This window comes from Neovison vison, chromosome 4 (assembly GCF_020171115.1).
Source record: "Neovison vison isolate M4711 chromosome 4, ASM_NN_V1, whole genome shotgun sequence".
Lineage (NCBI taxonomy): Eukaryota > Metazoa > Chordata > Mammalia > Carnivora > Mustelidae > Neogale > Neogale vison.
The window spans coordinates 44,680,195-44,696,602 of NC_058094.1; the positions used below are offsets into that span (position 1 = coordinate 44,680,195).

General features: G+C 39.3%; 1 pseudogene; it reads left to right on the forward strand.

Annotated features, from left to right (window-relative positions):
- Window positions 1-1,107: 1,107 nt before the first annotated feature.
- Window positions 1,108-1,515, forward strand: LOC122905553 (annotated as a pseudogene).
- Window positions 1,516-16,408: the final 14,893 nt, after the last annotated feature.

Consider the following 16,408-nt stretch of genomic DNA (forward strand, 5'->3'; position numbering starts at 1 on the left):
TATGCCTCTGGCTTTGAGAGTTACCAAATTTTGAGTAGTAATCTTCAGATTGCTGTGGCAAGGAACTCAGGGAGCACTGAGAAGAAATGTCCCTTCACTCACATATTTGTTCCTTGTACTATTGGTTTATATCTTCAGTAGTGAACAGAAGGGACAACAGTCTTCAGCTGAGTCCAAGTTGTCGCTTGTGACAGTCTTCAGATCTGAACCAGTCCTTAGTGAAATGACCTAACTTAACCTTCTCTTACTCCTTTCTCTGTCCCATCTAAGGCATAGGTTCTGGAATATATTATCATGGAAGCCATCTACAACTTCAGAACCTATAAGCTCTTTGGATTACTCATGGCTAGATCCATGATCAGGTGGGCAACAGAGGACCATATACCATGAAGCTATTAAAGCTTAACCCTCAGAGCCCTGCACCTGGAAGGATCCTTTCCAAGTCCCCAAGAAAGACTTCAGCAATGTGTTGACATGATGGAAGTTTTGGGTTCAACATTTACAAAACTAGGACATATTAACTTCAGCTGATGAAGAGTGGTTTCTCTTTCCATCTATGCCTTCATCACACTTCACCTATAGCAGCTCACTTCCACATGGCTGTGACTATCTTTGGGGATCTGGCTACAGAGAAATTAAGCTTGGAATATTCCATATTAAATAAAATATGGAAGGATCTTTTGGGGGTTTCAAGAAAACAAATGGAAATTTCAGATAATTTGGCTTTATTTTATTTTCTGTTTTAAAATTTACTTATAAAATAAATTTTAAAACTCGGATAAAAATCAGTGGTGCAGAACAGAGAATCAAAAATATGTGCAAGGAAATTAAGAACAAGATCCTACAATGAAAACTGAGTTGCAGCACAACAAAAATTCACATAATATCAAAAGTAATTTTTTGTAAGAGAAGATAATTTCCAAATAAAAATAATAAGTAGGCACTTGGTTTGCTTGAGAATCCATCCAATTAATGAAAAGAAGTAAATCATAAGAAAACATTTTTTAAAAGTGTAAGTTACCTGCTGATATAACCAATATGAACACAGTGACAAAGATAATAAAGTACTCAGACATTCTGTAGATGGAAGTGGGTGATAGACTCATTGTGTCCCTACCTCACTCAGAAACTACTAAAGTTCCTGTGGAAGGGAAGTGGAATTTCTTAAGAACATAATGGGTGGAGAAGAGAAAACCTATCATGGCTATGAAGACTATGAGGCCATGTATGTCATATCAATACCTTCGGATGGTCGTGAATTTAGTGTAAAAAGACAACATGCACTAACATCCGGAACAATAAAAGCCATGTTGAATGGCCCATGTCAGTTTGCTGAGAATGAAGTTACTGAATTCAGTTTTAGAGACATCCCTTCACATGCACTATGGAAAGTTTGCATGTATTTTACCCATGAGGGTCACGAAACCAACAGCTCCATGGAGATTCCTGAATTCCCAACAGCACCTGAAATTTCCCAGGAACTACGTGATGGCTGCCAACTTCTGAGACTGTTAAATAAGGTCAATTATAATAAACTGTTATCTTTTTTCAGTATTTAATACCTACAATTCAGTTAGTAATTTTTTCATATATAGCATGCTGCCTGTGTACAGTTGAACTTTAAAGTTCATGGTAAAGCAGATTATCTTCTGTACTTCTGTGTAGCAACCAAGTTGAAATTTGTCTGTTACATCATCAATTTAAGTCCATTTTCATAAATTGAGAAATAAACAAATATTCCAATTTGTTTTAAAAAAGTATTAAAACACTGAGAATATGATACTACAATAAGAACACCAATCACATAATAGTTAATCCCAATCGTCAATTTGAAGATCACTTAAAAGTCATCATTGCACAAGAAAACTGGAAATGCGCTGAAATAGTACAGCTGACACATGAAAGAAATTTTGATTAGACATCTTCACAACTTTGACAACCATCCTAAATGTCCACATGACATTTCTAATATCAAATTGGGAATCGAAGTACTTTAAATACTATCAACACAAATATATGAACTTTAGTCAACCATGCTGAAGGAAATCATGAATTTTCCTTTCTCTTTAAAACATGTTACATGACTGGACTGCTGTTGTATGAAAAGACAAAGAGTTCACAACAAGAAAAACAAAAAACGAGGGTTTTTAAAAATATTATGGAAGTAAATCCAGAAGTGAATTAATTAAAAATAATACTATTTTTCTGACTTTGAGGGTATCTATGGTATTTGTCAGTTTTGTCATATTTTCAAAATGTGATTTAATTTTTTTCCTCATTCTAAGTATCTCTTTTCACACCAATTTTGTGATCTTTCTCTGATTTAAAGAGAACAGTTCCAATAGTGTAGGCTTCAGATCCGTTGGAGCCTAGACCTCCCTTCTCCCCGTTTGCAATGCCTGAGGGCAGAAGATTCAAGCAACCAGGCAGGCTGGGACTATTTCTGTATGTGGAGTCAGAATCCATCTTATGTAAGTGGAACTCCCACGTCTCTTTTTTTCAGGCACTAGCTTGAGAATTGCAAGTGCTCAAAACTTTCCAATTTTAAGACAGTGATTCTCCAAAGCCACAGTTTGGAAGTATCCTTATTTGTTCGCAGGAGTCCACCGCCACTGCTGTGCCCCGCAGTCCATTTGAGAATCTGTTTTTATTTCATAAAGTTTTGGCCTAAAATGCTACAGAGCCACAATAGATATTCAATCATGTATTAATTACTTGCATGCACTTAGAAAATTTGACAGCAAGTAACGTTTTTAAAATGTAATCAGATTGACTTAGTGGAATCAGCTGGTTTTGCTTTATTTATTATAACTATGTTATTGTAGCAGTTCCAGCCAGGGGCATTAGAAATGGAAAAAAAAAAAAAAGGTACAAAACCCTAAACATAAGATATCAAATATGCCCAACAGGACTACTCCTTCCCATCCACCTCAGGCCATCTGGTCCTTTGCTTGGCCTAGCTTCTACACATTTATCTATAGCGTCAGGGAGTCTGGCCAAACGAGGTACTATCATATGAAAAAATGAAACCAATTAAATATACCATGATTCAGTTTATTTAAAATAATTTCAACATTTTGGGGCTATCTAGTTATTTACCGGTATGAACAATCAAGTTTATCTGAAACATCTTATCTTATTTATTAGAAACAGCCCAGGTCTCATGATACTCAAACAAGACTCAAATTATGACTTAAAAATCCTGATTTTAGGGGCCCCTGGGTGGCTCAGTGGGTTAATCCGCTGCCTTCAGCTCAGGTCATGATCTCAGGGTCAGGGTCCTGGGATCGAGTCCCGCATCAGGCTCTCTGCTCAGCAGGGAGCCTGCTTCCCTCTCTCTCTCTCTCTCTGCCTGCCTCTCTGTCTACTGTGACCTCTCTCTGTCAAATAAATAAATAAAATCTTTTAAAAAAAAAAGAAAAGCCCATGTTTAAAAAAAAATCCTGATTTTTTTCTAAATGTATGACTTAAGATTTCAGAACAACAGTGCAATGAGTGAAAAGTGTAGAAGAGCCACATCTGGAGCTCGAAGGCTATACTTCTAAGAACAATGTTTTAGTATATACAATTTATATCAGGAAATAAAACTAATCCTAAAATACCTAGAGCAGTCATTGGTCTTCAGGTAGCTGAATTTAGATGCTGGATTTAGAGCCAAGCACACCTGGGTTCAAAAGCCATCCAGCAGAGGCAGGTTATTTCACGAGCTACGCCTAATTTCCCTGGTGTGCAAAAACAACATAATAATCCAGACCTTATAAGGCTGTTGAGACAATAAATGAGACAAATGTGCATAATAGATGCCAGTAAATGGGAGTTATTTTTAACTCCGCTCTAACAAGTTGATAATAATTTCTCATAATAAGGGCAGTATCTGTACTACTTATTTAAAATACGTTCCATTGTTTATTATACTTTGCCGATAAACAATTTTTAAATGATTAGAATTCAAACCATTTTTTGGAGGATCTTTCAAAATAGATTTGTCAGGGAAGAATCCCAACCTTATGGGAGAAGGGAGGGAATCAATCTGAGACGTTTCCTTAGATGCCAAATGTAGACAAGACAGTGTCTTACTCACAGCACAGCACACAACAGGAGCAGCAGCACTGAGATGCCAGACCCTGGGTCCCCAAGTCCCATGGGTGACACCATGGGACAAGACGGATGTCACACATGAAGTGGGTTGTACCATGGCTGAGGAACCCAGAGCCAAGGGACCAGCAATTCCTGAGCAAGCAGCAAACAACCTGTCCCCCGCAGGAGTGTTCACTTACTTGTGGAGCATAAGGACTAACACGGAGAACACTGGGAGATGGAGGGGAGAAGTGAGTTGAGGGAAATCAGAGGGGGAGACAAACCATGAGAGACTGCGGACTCTGAGAAACAAACTGAGGATTTTGGAGGGGAGGGGTTGGGGGTTGGGGGAGCCTGGTGGTGGGTATTAAGGAAGGCACGTATTGCATGGAGCACTGGGTGTGGTGCATAAACAATGAATTTTGGAACACTGAAAAGAAATAAAATAATTTTAGTATATGTGCTGCCGAAGCGAGCACGAAAAGAAATAAATAAAATAACAACAAAAAAAAGGGGACAGGATAGCATTTACACAAAGGCCAGGCTGCGGTCATCTGTGCCTGCTTCGTGGCCCTAGTGGCTAACTATGAGGACTGCTTGGTCTCGGGGGACCGATACAACTTGCAGTTTATATGATGAACTACTTCCCCTTACAAGGCTATTTTCAAGAAACCACAATATTCTTTTGAAATTAAACAGTAAGTGGACATGCTATTGTTTACATAATCTGATTCCAATTCCATGATCTTAACTGTCTTGAAACCCTTTCGCCTTTGTACAAATTAAAGTTGGTGAAATAATGAAAAACCTTCTTCCATCTCCACCTACCCAGAATTATCTGGCTGTTTAGCCTTTACAATGCAGTGTCTTGTCTCTTTTTTTTTTTAAAAGATTATTTATTTATTTATTTATTTGCCACAGAGAGAGAGAGAGATCACAAGTAGGCAGAGAGGCAGGCAGAGAGAGAGGGGGAAGCAGGCTGCCCGCCGAGCAGAGAGCCCGATGTGGGGCTGGATCCCAGGACCCTGGGATCATGACCTGAGCCGAAGGCAGAGGCTTTAACCCACTGAGCCACCCAGGCACCCAATGGTGTCTTATTTCAAACCAGTATGGAATCATATAAAATGCTATTTGTAATACAAACTAACCATTTCACTTTGGCTATTGTGTTACTCTGTAACATGGATGCGGGTTTTTTCCAGATCCCATTTCTGCCTCCATCCTCTACTCAGCCAGAAGGGCATCATACCAGGTGATACAAAAACACAAAAATCCGGTAACAGTCTACAAAACATCAACAGCCCCAAAACAAGCAGGTTGATTTTAGGTTTTCTCATTGTTCCTATCCATACCTTAATAAACTGTTGACAACCAGAAAACACATTTTTTCCCCTGCAAAGTTACTGTAAGACTCAGCACTACTTGTAACTTTTACCAAGCAAAAGATGGAAAGACGATGTAAGATTATGCTAAATATCATTTAACACCATAGATTTTCAAAAGATCAACCGCCTGATATGATGTTAAATATAGTTGAATGTGGTCCCACATCTCTGTGCCACTTTGCCAAGTTTCCGTCGGATGCAATTTGCAACAAGCAACATATTAAACCCCCATAAATAGTCATTATAATGTAAACACTGAACACTCCTTATTGTGCAGTGAAAGCAGCCTCTCCAAAATATAAAAAAACAGAAAACAAATCCTTGAATTTCATCTCAGGGCAGAAGGTGGATTTGAATTTGAAGACATGCCAAATGGTAATTTTGGGCACAAATATTTCAGACAAAGCTGATCTATTATGAGTAATAACAGCATATGTTAGTTTCTAAGTCAGTTTGCATATGTCACAGGAAGCACACCCAATTAGCATGTGAGGCCATTTACACTTCAGCAAAGTTATTAACAGTAAATCATAACAAAGTAGGTATGATCAAATTATACATTCTATTTCAAATATGCATAAGAATCTGACACAAAAAAACAGCAAAATAGAGAAAGGTAGAATCTTTAATGTATTAAATCAGCATACTAGCTTTTTTCATGTTATTAGTAGTAGCAATAATAATCATTATTATTATTCTTTTCTTTTCACATAGCTAGTTGCTATGGCTCTTGACAGTTTCCTTTTAGCTGGCTAAGCCTTGGAGGATTAAAGAAGACATTTGGCCTTTATGGTTTTCTGTGTCTGAATGTGTATGTCCTGAGGAGAAAAAGAGCTGTGCAAGAAGCTATTAAGCACCAATGAGCGAGCACGGATGTGGAATGCCTGAGTTATGTTCACTGAAACAGATGTCGCGTCCCACAATTCCCCGAGCTGCCTCGGGCTTTTGCTGGTGTCAACCCTGTGGTAAATGGGTTTTCATAATGAATTTACTGTGAATTCTCACACACACACAAACCATTAGAATCACATTAAAGGGCTGACTAAATGCCACCAAGACTCAAAGCAGGACTGTCTTTTGTTCATTTGGAAGAAACTCTGAAGAATCCAGAATCTCAAATCAATCATTTGTGATACTTTGGAGAGAGTAATAAGCCTCTCTGTGGCTGGAGAGGGACGAACACATGTTTTGGGAGGAGGAGGTTCTTGAGCCCCACGCGGAGCAGGACTCCCATTTTTTTCTTCCCAGATTGTCACAGGAATGGCTACTGCTCTCAGTCCCAAAGGAGAGGCACTTGATCAAACCAGCCTGAGTTTTGAATTATTTTCTTTGGTCCCTTCTCTTTTTTTAAAAAAAAAACAAAAAAACAAAACAAACAAAAAAAAAAAACACGAGTTTTAATATGCAAAACAAAAAACTTCGCAGTACATGATGCAAATATATTGAAATTTTCCAAAGGGGCTACCAACAATGTGTGGAATATCTAGAGGGTATGACAGCTGAACCGTGGTGCTCAGAAGGTATGGATAAAAAGCCCCAGGAAGAGTAAGAGATTTACTCTTCCATCAGAGATTGATGGAAACAAAGACACGTGAGAGCATAATCAAAAGGAGACACTTGAAGTGCATCTATCTTTCAGAAAATAACAACACTACGTGTACTGCTAAAGATAACAACCCAAGCAACAATGTACTCTATTGGTTGAGCACCTATTATGTCTCTAGGCATATACTTGAAGTTTTTAATACATTCTCTCATTTTCTCCTCATAAAAAAGTCAAGAATAAAAAAAGCATTTGAAGATGCTTCCTTCCTGCCAGACTTTGTTCTGGGTGCCCCCCCCATCACCCCAGTGGGTCTACTGTTGCTCTCTCCTCCTGCTGAGATTTAGTGCCTGAGTTTTCTTTTAGAATCCTCTCGGGTATGCTTCCCTCACCCCCTTGCTTTAAGTTTGGGTGTCATCCTCTCCTCCATAATGTCCCACTTTAAAATTGTCTCCTCCAAGAAGCCTTCCTGGAATGCCTTAGCAGGAGTAGGTTCCCAGCTGACTCACTTAATCCCTCCTTAACCTTCTTCCTTCCTGGCTGTGTTATATTCTACCTTGGCCGTGGTTGTGCCTTGTTTAACTCTTCAGGGCATTCTCTCAATTTACAAGTTTTTATTTGCCTGCTGACTAGCCTTATTTTTGTCTCTTCCTTCCTGGGGTAAAGCACCACAAAGTCAAGTTCCAGGTCCTTTTTATTCACTGATCTGTCTACACCTAGCACATAAGCAAGAATTTGGCATATGACACGTACTCAATAAACATTCATTAGATGAAAAAAAATGTGCTAAATGCCTTGAATTAATTCTTTCACTTAATGACTGATCCCCCTGGGAGCTTACTGAGGACAATGCACCTCTCATTTACAGACAGTGAAGCCCAAAGCCAGTTTTGTAGGACTTCAGGCCATGATTTTAACCATTATATGCCCATCTGACAGGTCTCACAGACTTGTAGCATCAGTGTGATATAGACCTTTAGAATTGGGGTGTGTGTGTGTCTGTGTGTATGTGTGTGTTTTAAGTCTCTTTCACCATCACAATCTTGGGCCAATACACAATCCTTTCCATGTAGCTTGAGTGCCACTGCTCCTAACATCCTTCGGCTACACTCACCTCTTCAGCAACTGGTCATCAAGCAGATCAAGCAAGGAAAAGATAAAACCTTTCCACAATAACCATAGCTCTAGCTGTACACAAGTCTAGGGAACAAAAACTAACACCTTGGGATGGGTTAGAGCCACAGGAGTGGTAAGGGGGACTTTATTTGGTGGGGTCTTGGTTGGAACCTAAAAGGAATCATTCTATTTTGCTGGGGCTTCTAACTAACTTTCAGCTACTATGATATATGGAGAAAGAAAGGAAAGAAGGAAAGCAGGAACACGGGGAAGGAAGGGAGAGAAAAAAGGGAAAAGAGAGAAAGAGAGAGACAAAGAAAGAAAGCAGGAAGAAAGTTAGTTAGTTAGTTTCTGCTATGGATTGCGTTGTCTCCCCTGAACTCCTATGTGGAAGGCCCTAAACTCCAATGTGGTGATATCTGAAAGAAGAGCCTTTAGAGGTAATTAGGTTTAGATGAGGTCATTAGGGTGTGGCCTCAAGATGGGATTAGTGCCACAAGAAGACACAGCAGAGAGCTTGCTTTCCCTGTCTCTCTCACCACCTTCATGCACTAAGGAAAGGCCATGTGGGGGCATAAAAAAGCACTCAAGGAGAGAGTTCTCAATAGCTCAAGGAGAGAGCTCTCACAAGATACAGACTCTGCCGGCACACTGATCTAGGACTTTAGTCTCCAGAACTCTAAGAAATAAATTCCTGTTGTTTAAGCCACACATCAGTGGTTTTTGTTATGGTACCACAAGTTGACTAAGACAGGTTCCTCTACCAAAGTAAAACCCATTAAGTGTGATTACCAGCTTTTGTTTCCCATTGCATCATTTCATTATGACTTTGAGTCAGGTCCTCATGGTACATTTTCCTTCTAGTCATTGACCTTTGGGATATTGGAGAAATGTAAAGAAACCCACAGTCTACTTGTACACTGGCTTCTAAATATTTGTTTGGTGACATAGCATTATCCATGTCAATGGACCCAAGCATATTTCTATGCTAGGAAATACCACATACAAAGTTTCCACAGAAAAGTTGATATAACACAATATTACAATGTTCCTTTTTCTTTTTCCTTATCCCACCTTTATTTCACCACTATGGGAGAAATAAGCAGAAGGAAAGATTCTAAATACATTCTTATCTCCCCTAATAGTCCCAAGATTTTTATCTCTGAGTTTGTACATTATGCTTTGAAAACTAATGGTTTCAAGCTTTGTAAATCCATAACTTTAAGAAATTGGCCTCAGGTATAAACCAATTACATAGAAAGAGGAAAAAGCACAAACTAAAGCAAAATCATGTACAAAGCCCAACTAATTTTGCCCTGGGAGTAAATAGAAACACACAGACATAAATACAGAGAAGAAAATGTGGATCTTTTTGAAATGTTTAAAAATGAATGTTCAGATTTTTGGTCATCTTAACCAATGTTTAAAAAGATAAACTCCAAATAAGATTTCTACCTATAGAGGGATTTACACATTAAATTATATAATACTCGTGAAGTATTTAAAACAATGCTGCCACAGCAAGTCATCAATAAGTGATCATTTATATTTCACTTTTAAACATTTTGTTTTATTTTTTTAAAGATTTTATTTATTTATTTGATAGAGAGAAATCACAAGTAGGCAGAGAGGCAGAGAGAGAGAGAGGAGGAAGCAGGCTCCCTGCCGAGCAGAGGGCCCGATGCGGGACTCGATCGCAGGACCCCGAGATCATGACCTGAGCCAAAGGCAGAGGCTTTAACCCACTGAGCCACCCAGGCGCCCACTTTTAAACTTTTTAGACACTGTCCTATAAAATGAACTACTTAGGTTTACCTTATAACCTAAGAATATATCCAACTCTCTGTATCGTCAATCAGTTTAGGCATTTTCAACGTCTATTTTGCCTCTTCTTGGAGATTGAGGTGAAGAAGAGAATAATCTCTGCACAAATTTTATTGCCCTTTAACAGTGGCTTAAGTTAGGATTATTATTATTATTATTATTAATTTTCCTTTGATGTGCCTTCCTTTGTCAAGGAAGGAAGTGGGATACAATGTGGATATTCTGGCCAAAGAATATTGCTAAGAAATTCATGAGATGGGACAGGGGCAACTAAATGTTTAGGTGACAGATTAGGGAGTGGGAGTTAGCAGGTGGAGAGGACGAAGGGGAAAAAGGGGAGCCAGAAGGTGGCTTATTAGTGGAAACTGGAAGAGCAGTGAGGAAACATGGCTACGGACTGGTAAAAAGGCAACTCCGTTTTTGGGAGGCAGAACAATTGAGACAATATTGCCCGTAGGAACTTGGAATATAGAAAATGAATTTGTGAGTCTGTCTAAGGAGGGGTGGCAGGCATTACTAAAAGTGCCCTTTGGTTTTTTGTTTTTGTCTTTGTTTTAGCTGCATCGAATAAGGTGAGGCAGGAGAGATGAACTAAGAGAAAATTTCTCAGTTGGAAAGCAAAACTTAAAGGAAATATGGAAGAGTTAGGAATTTCTTAGTTGAAATAGAACACTGATTCACATTTCCATCCCATAGAAGATTGTTAGTAAGAAATGCTCTGTGCATTAAAACCTATTTAAGTCTATGGTTATAAAACCCCTTGTTAAGATTTCAGAAAGACTTCAGCTGGTGGCTAGTAGACTTCTAATCAGTCAAAAGGATTTCTAAAATTTGAAAATGTGTTGTCCCACAGCACTTTTATATGCCCAAAGTTGATAGATTTCTGTCCCCAAAAGAACCATGGATGTCACCTTTGCGGCATGGCATCAACTCTAGTAAGATTGATGAAAATTTTAAGAAAATGGTACTTATACAAACTCCTTGGACCAAAAGGAACAAAAATGGCCAAGAAAATTTAAATAATAAAAAAAAACTTCTGGATCTTCTACCAAAAAAAAAAAAAAAAAAAAGAAAGAAAGCAGGCTGGGACAGCTACCTAGCTGCAAACACCAATGACTTCTGATCAAAAAGAGAAGGCATCTTAGAGAACAGAACCAAAAGGCCAGCGTGTGGAGCCAAGATCTGAGAAAAGGAGGTTGATTCATGAGTCACTCGCACGCTGCAGCACTGGACCCTGATCAAGGAAGCAGCCTTGCCCACACAGGAGGGAAAACTGCTGATGTGTACCCAATGGCTTTTCAGAATTACTGCAAAATCCTGACTACTAGATGTTTCCCATTCTTCACTTTCATTTATTTATTTGCTTTAGGATTTTATCTATTTATTTGAGAGAGAGAGAGACAGTGACCATGGTGGGGGGGGGTTGTTGGTTTGAGGGCCAGAGAGAGAGGGAGAAGCAGGTTCCCCACTGAACAAAGGAGTCCAATGCCAGGCTTGATTCCAGTACTCTGGGATCATGACCTGAGCTGAAAGCAGAGGACGCCCCTCCCATTCTTTACTTTTTACCTACTTTTTAAAAATTTTAGAGGTATTTTTGTATTTCTTGGGAAACAGCATTCCCATGTACTCTCATCCATTTTCCCAAACTGTTAACATTTTACAAAACCATAAAACATTTGTCTCAACTAAGGAACCACTGTTGGTACAGTACCATTAATTAAACTCTACAGTATACTCAAGTTCCACTACCTTTTCCCTTGTGTCCTAATTTCCCTACTCTCTTCAGGCTCTGTTTGAAGATACTCTGCAGGGTCCCACAATGCATTTCAATGACATGTCTCCTTAGCTTCCTCCACTGTGACAGTATCTTTTTTATTTTTTTAAAGATTTTATTTATTTGTTAGAGAGAGAGATCACAAGCAGGCAGAGAGGCAGGCAGAGAGAGAGGAGGAAGCAGGCTCCCTGCTGAGCAGAGAGCCCCATGCGGGGCTCCATCCCAGGACCCTGAGATCATGACCTGACCCTAAGGCAGAGACTTAACCAACTGAGCCACCCAAGTGTCCCATGGGACAGTATCTTAATCTTTCTTTGCATTGGATAATCTTGATGGTTTTGACGTTAGTTTTGAAGGTATTTTGAAGACAAATTATAGGACTTTGGCCCTCAACTTGGGTTTTATGGTTTTGGTTTTTTTTTTTTTTTCTTTTTTTCTTTTTTTATGGTTCAACTGCTCTAGTTCTAAACAGATTCTCTAATGTAAAATCAGCCATTTCTCCAAGGAGCACTTGTTCCCTCTCCTGGATGGTGGTATTTAAAACCAAAACCTGGGTGCTGAGTGTGCTCCATGCACCATGCTTTTGAGCACATGTGCACATGCTTTTGAGCACATATGTCTATCGAGGTTACTCTGGCCCTGTCTTACCATTTTATGTTGAGTGTGTAGCTGGAAGATCACTCGTGTTTCTAGCTTGCCCCTCTCAGCATCAAAAGCAGCTGCCCCTGAGGAGCTTCCCCTGTACTGAACTAGACACGGGGCATGAGTTCCTGGACTTCAAGCCTGGCGTAATAATTGGTGTGAGCCTTTGGAGTCCCTGGATGAGAGTGAGTGTATTTTTCATGTTGAAAGAATGTGAATAATTTGCATCAACAGAAGTGGACTCTGAAATTAGTTTAGTTATAGGAAATAAATTAAAAAGAAAATAAACACTAAAAGTAGCCATATTGTTTCATGGCTACAACATTATCTCATCCCTCTCTGCAAAGTGGTTTTGCTGCTCCTCCCACCCAGAGATGGTCTATTTCTCCTTTTGGTTGGAACTGGGCTAGATTTGTGGTGGAAGTGACATTTTTTAGTTCTTGAGCCAAAGCCTCAAGAGGGCTTGCAGCTGCTGCCTTCCTTCTCACAGAATCATGAGACCAGCAGGCTGATGAGGAAGCTGACGTGCAGACCATGTGGGCGGGGGAGCCTACTCCTCAGGTGTCCCAGGTGAGCCCAGCTGAGTGCAGCAACCTGGATGAGCTCAGGGGAGACCAGCTGAGTCCAGCCATTTGCACAGTCCATGAGAAATGATAACTCACTATGTTTTGGAGTAATTTGTTAAGAAGAAATGGATAATTAATACAATACAATTGACTGCTAAAAAGTTTATCTTTCTATGGATCCCGGATCTATTGCCCTATTAGTTCCACTCACCCAGGTCAGGATTTTCAGTAGGTAATGAAATATATTAATTGTAAGGTTGAGTTAATATCTTGATTTTCTCTTTTTATATGACCTTAGTCCCCCTTTATCAGTAGTTCTGCTTTCCCTAGTTTCAGTTACCACTGGTCGAAGTCAAATGCTGTCCAGAAGCAGATGTTCCTTCTTCAGAAAGTCAATAGTAGCCGAACACTATGTCCCAATGTCTGGCTCATTCACTTCTCTTCATCTTATCATGGAAGCATTTTACTATCTCGTGTCATCTCAAGAAGTGTGTGAGTAGAGGACAATGAGGTATTTTGAGAGAGTAACCATATTCCTTTAACTTTTATATAGTACATTGTTAAAATTATTCTATTTTATTATTCATGGTATTAATCTCTTACTTTGCCTACTTCTTAAACTTTATTATATTTTTTAAATTATTAAACTTTAGTATAAATGTATTAAATTTTATTATAAACTTATTAAACTTTATTATAGGTATTATGTACAGAAACAAACAAACAAAAAAGGTATAGGATGTGGTGTTATCTGTGGTTCTAACAGAACCACTGGGGGTGTTAGAACAGATCCCTGGTGGATTGGGGGGGTTGGCTACTGTATAGCATTTGTACAGAAGACCTACAGAATTAGCACTTTACTAGAAAAGAGAGATTTATCAGTAGACATGTTGAGAACTGTCACAAATTGGCAAGGTATCTGGAGAATTGAAGTTTCTGATTCCCCTTAGATGGTACCTTACCTACTGACTGAACTTGAAAGTAGAGATTAGTTCTCTAGGAGTTGAGGTTAGGAAACCACAATGTAATTATGATTAAAAACTGGCCAGTGTAAATTGCTCAACAGAGACAGCAACTTTCTCATGAGGAAAGTTCTATTTAAATCTCCAGATTTATCTCAAGCCACTGACCTTGTTCAGCCTGTCCTACACACATTGATCTTGAGTCTTCTAAAGATAGTTGCCAACCTCTTTCCTTCAGTTGGTTCCTAGGTTTTTAGTATCTTCATATAGTTTCAGTTTTGATAGATTGACCATTTTATTCATCCCTTCAACAAACACATATTAACCATAACATTTAATGGGCCAGGAATACAATAATAATTCCTACATAGCTGATGCCTTTGAATGTATATAAATGAACAATTCGGTAAAATATTGTCTGTGTAACATTAGAGGAAAGAACAGATGGGCATCTAATGTCAATTGGGTGAATTGTGATAAAGAAACTAAATCCATTTTTGATTTCTGACTACTGCCGACGGCTTTTAAGCCTCCTACCTCACTCTTTCCCTTCTGCCCCACATCTGGGCAAGCTGATAAGAAAGCCTGGTGCTTCCTCCTTTGTTGTGGGAAGTTCAGCCTTTTCCTCAGCCACACCCCTCTAACCACCATAAAAATCTCAGGCTAGTCTTCTTCCCTTGATCTCTGAAATCATTTTTGACCAGCTTGGGTGGCCCGCCCTGCTCTCTTCAGGAAGCTGATTATGCAGGTGATCAACCTTTTCAAACCCTCCTGGTGCCTGTGTGGCATCATCAGTCTTGAATCAAATTTTGGATAAGGGTAGCCATCTTGTCTCCAGAGAATGACAACAAAACAGGTGCTCATAAAGGGTAGGCTTCTAATTAGGATTTTCAGAAGGCGATGGTGGTTGAGTAGGAGGAGCAGAGAAAGGCAGTAAGAGGAGGATTGAAAAGGAGCCCCTGAGTTTGGAAATTTGGAATGAATGATCATTTTTTCCAGAATCCTTTAGAAGTGTGATGGGGAACACGATCAGATTGCAAAGGCCAGAGATGAGCGAGTCGAGGCAGCAAATGTTGATTACTGTTTCAACAAATTGGAGTGGAAATTATTCAACAGAGGCTGAAGATAAGTGGAGAGAAAAGGCAGAAAAGGAAGCAGGGCAAGATGAGGACTTCTTTTTTTTTTTTTTTTTTTAAGAGAATAAGACAACAAAGATTTCTTTATAGACCAAGGTTACAGTCAATCAAGTAAAAGAGATTGAAGACACCGGGAAGAGCGATTGATCGATAGAACAAGATGGAAAAGCAAGGGGAAAGTTTCAATTTAACAAAACAACAAAATAAACTAACAAAGCAGGGTGGGGAGGAGAAAAACTCTATGTGTCAGATTTAATCTTGATTAGAGAAAGAAAACTCACCCAGTGATGCTCAAGCAATACAAGTGTCTACGGGCTTGGATGTATATACCTTTGGGTGGCCTGGATCAGTAGGAAACTGATGGAGAAAAAGCAGAACAGCTTCCTAAAGGTGGAGGTATGGTTACCTCTGGAAGTACCTAAGGAATGGGATTTAGAAGGGGTTAAGGACGTAGTGAGGGTTGGAAATACTGGCAAATAGGGGTGGCATTATCTCTGAGGACACAGAAGGGAAAGCATTGACAGACAGCTCTAAGACCCACCTCAGGCTAGAGACTTGGAATTGTCAGATACCAATCTGCAAAAAATGGGATCATTTAACTATAGGGAACAAACTGAGGTTGCTGGCAGGGAGGTGGGCAGGGGATGGGGGAGTAAATTATGGAGGGCACTTGCTAGGATGAGCACTGGGTGTTACATGCAACCGATGAGTCACTAAATTCTACCTCTGAAACTAATAGTACATCATGTGTTAAATAACTGGAATTTCATTTTTAAAAAAAGATAAAAACAGAATTAAAAAAAATAAAATAAAATAAATGTGACCGTCTTCCATCTACCTCATTTGGATTCCAAACTATCTGGTGGTCTGTGTTTACCCCAGGGTTGGGATCCAGAATGTCAGGACCACACAGATTAAATACTCCTTCAGGTCTAATCCAACTGCAAGCCATTTTTCTAACAATTACTATGTCCTGTTTTATTTTACCCTTTCTCTCCCTCACTCTGACATCAACCTGGATGGTTGGCCTGGGGCAAGAGAGGCATCAGAAATTGTGCTGTGGCGTCCTCCTCACGGCTCCTTGGGGATATGGATTGCAGAACATTATTACGTAACATTTACTTTAGAACAATTTCTGACTTCCTTTTTTTTTTATTGTGAGATGGAGCCCAAATACATATCTTATTAATTTTTGATCTTCGGCATATGTGGGGCAATTAAATCTATTACCCACAGAAAGAGAATCGCTTAAAAAGTAGATAAGGAATATCCTACAGTAAGCGGATTCCAGAAAAACGAAACCCGAAGACATACATTCACACATCTGGCAGTGATTCATAATTGAATATTATTTTCTCTCTAGTTATGATGGTTTGCATCAGC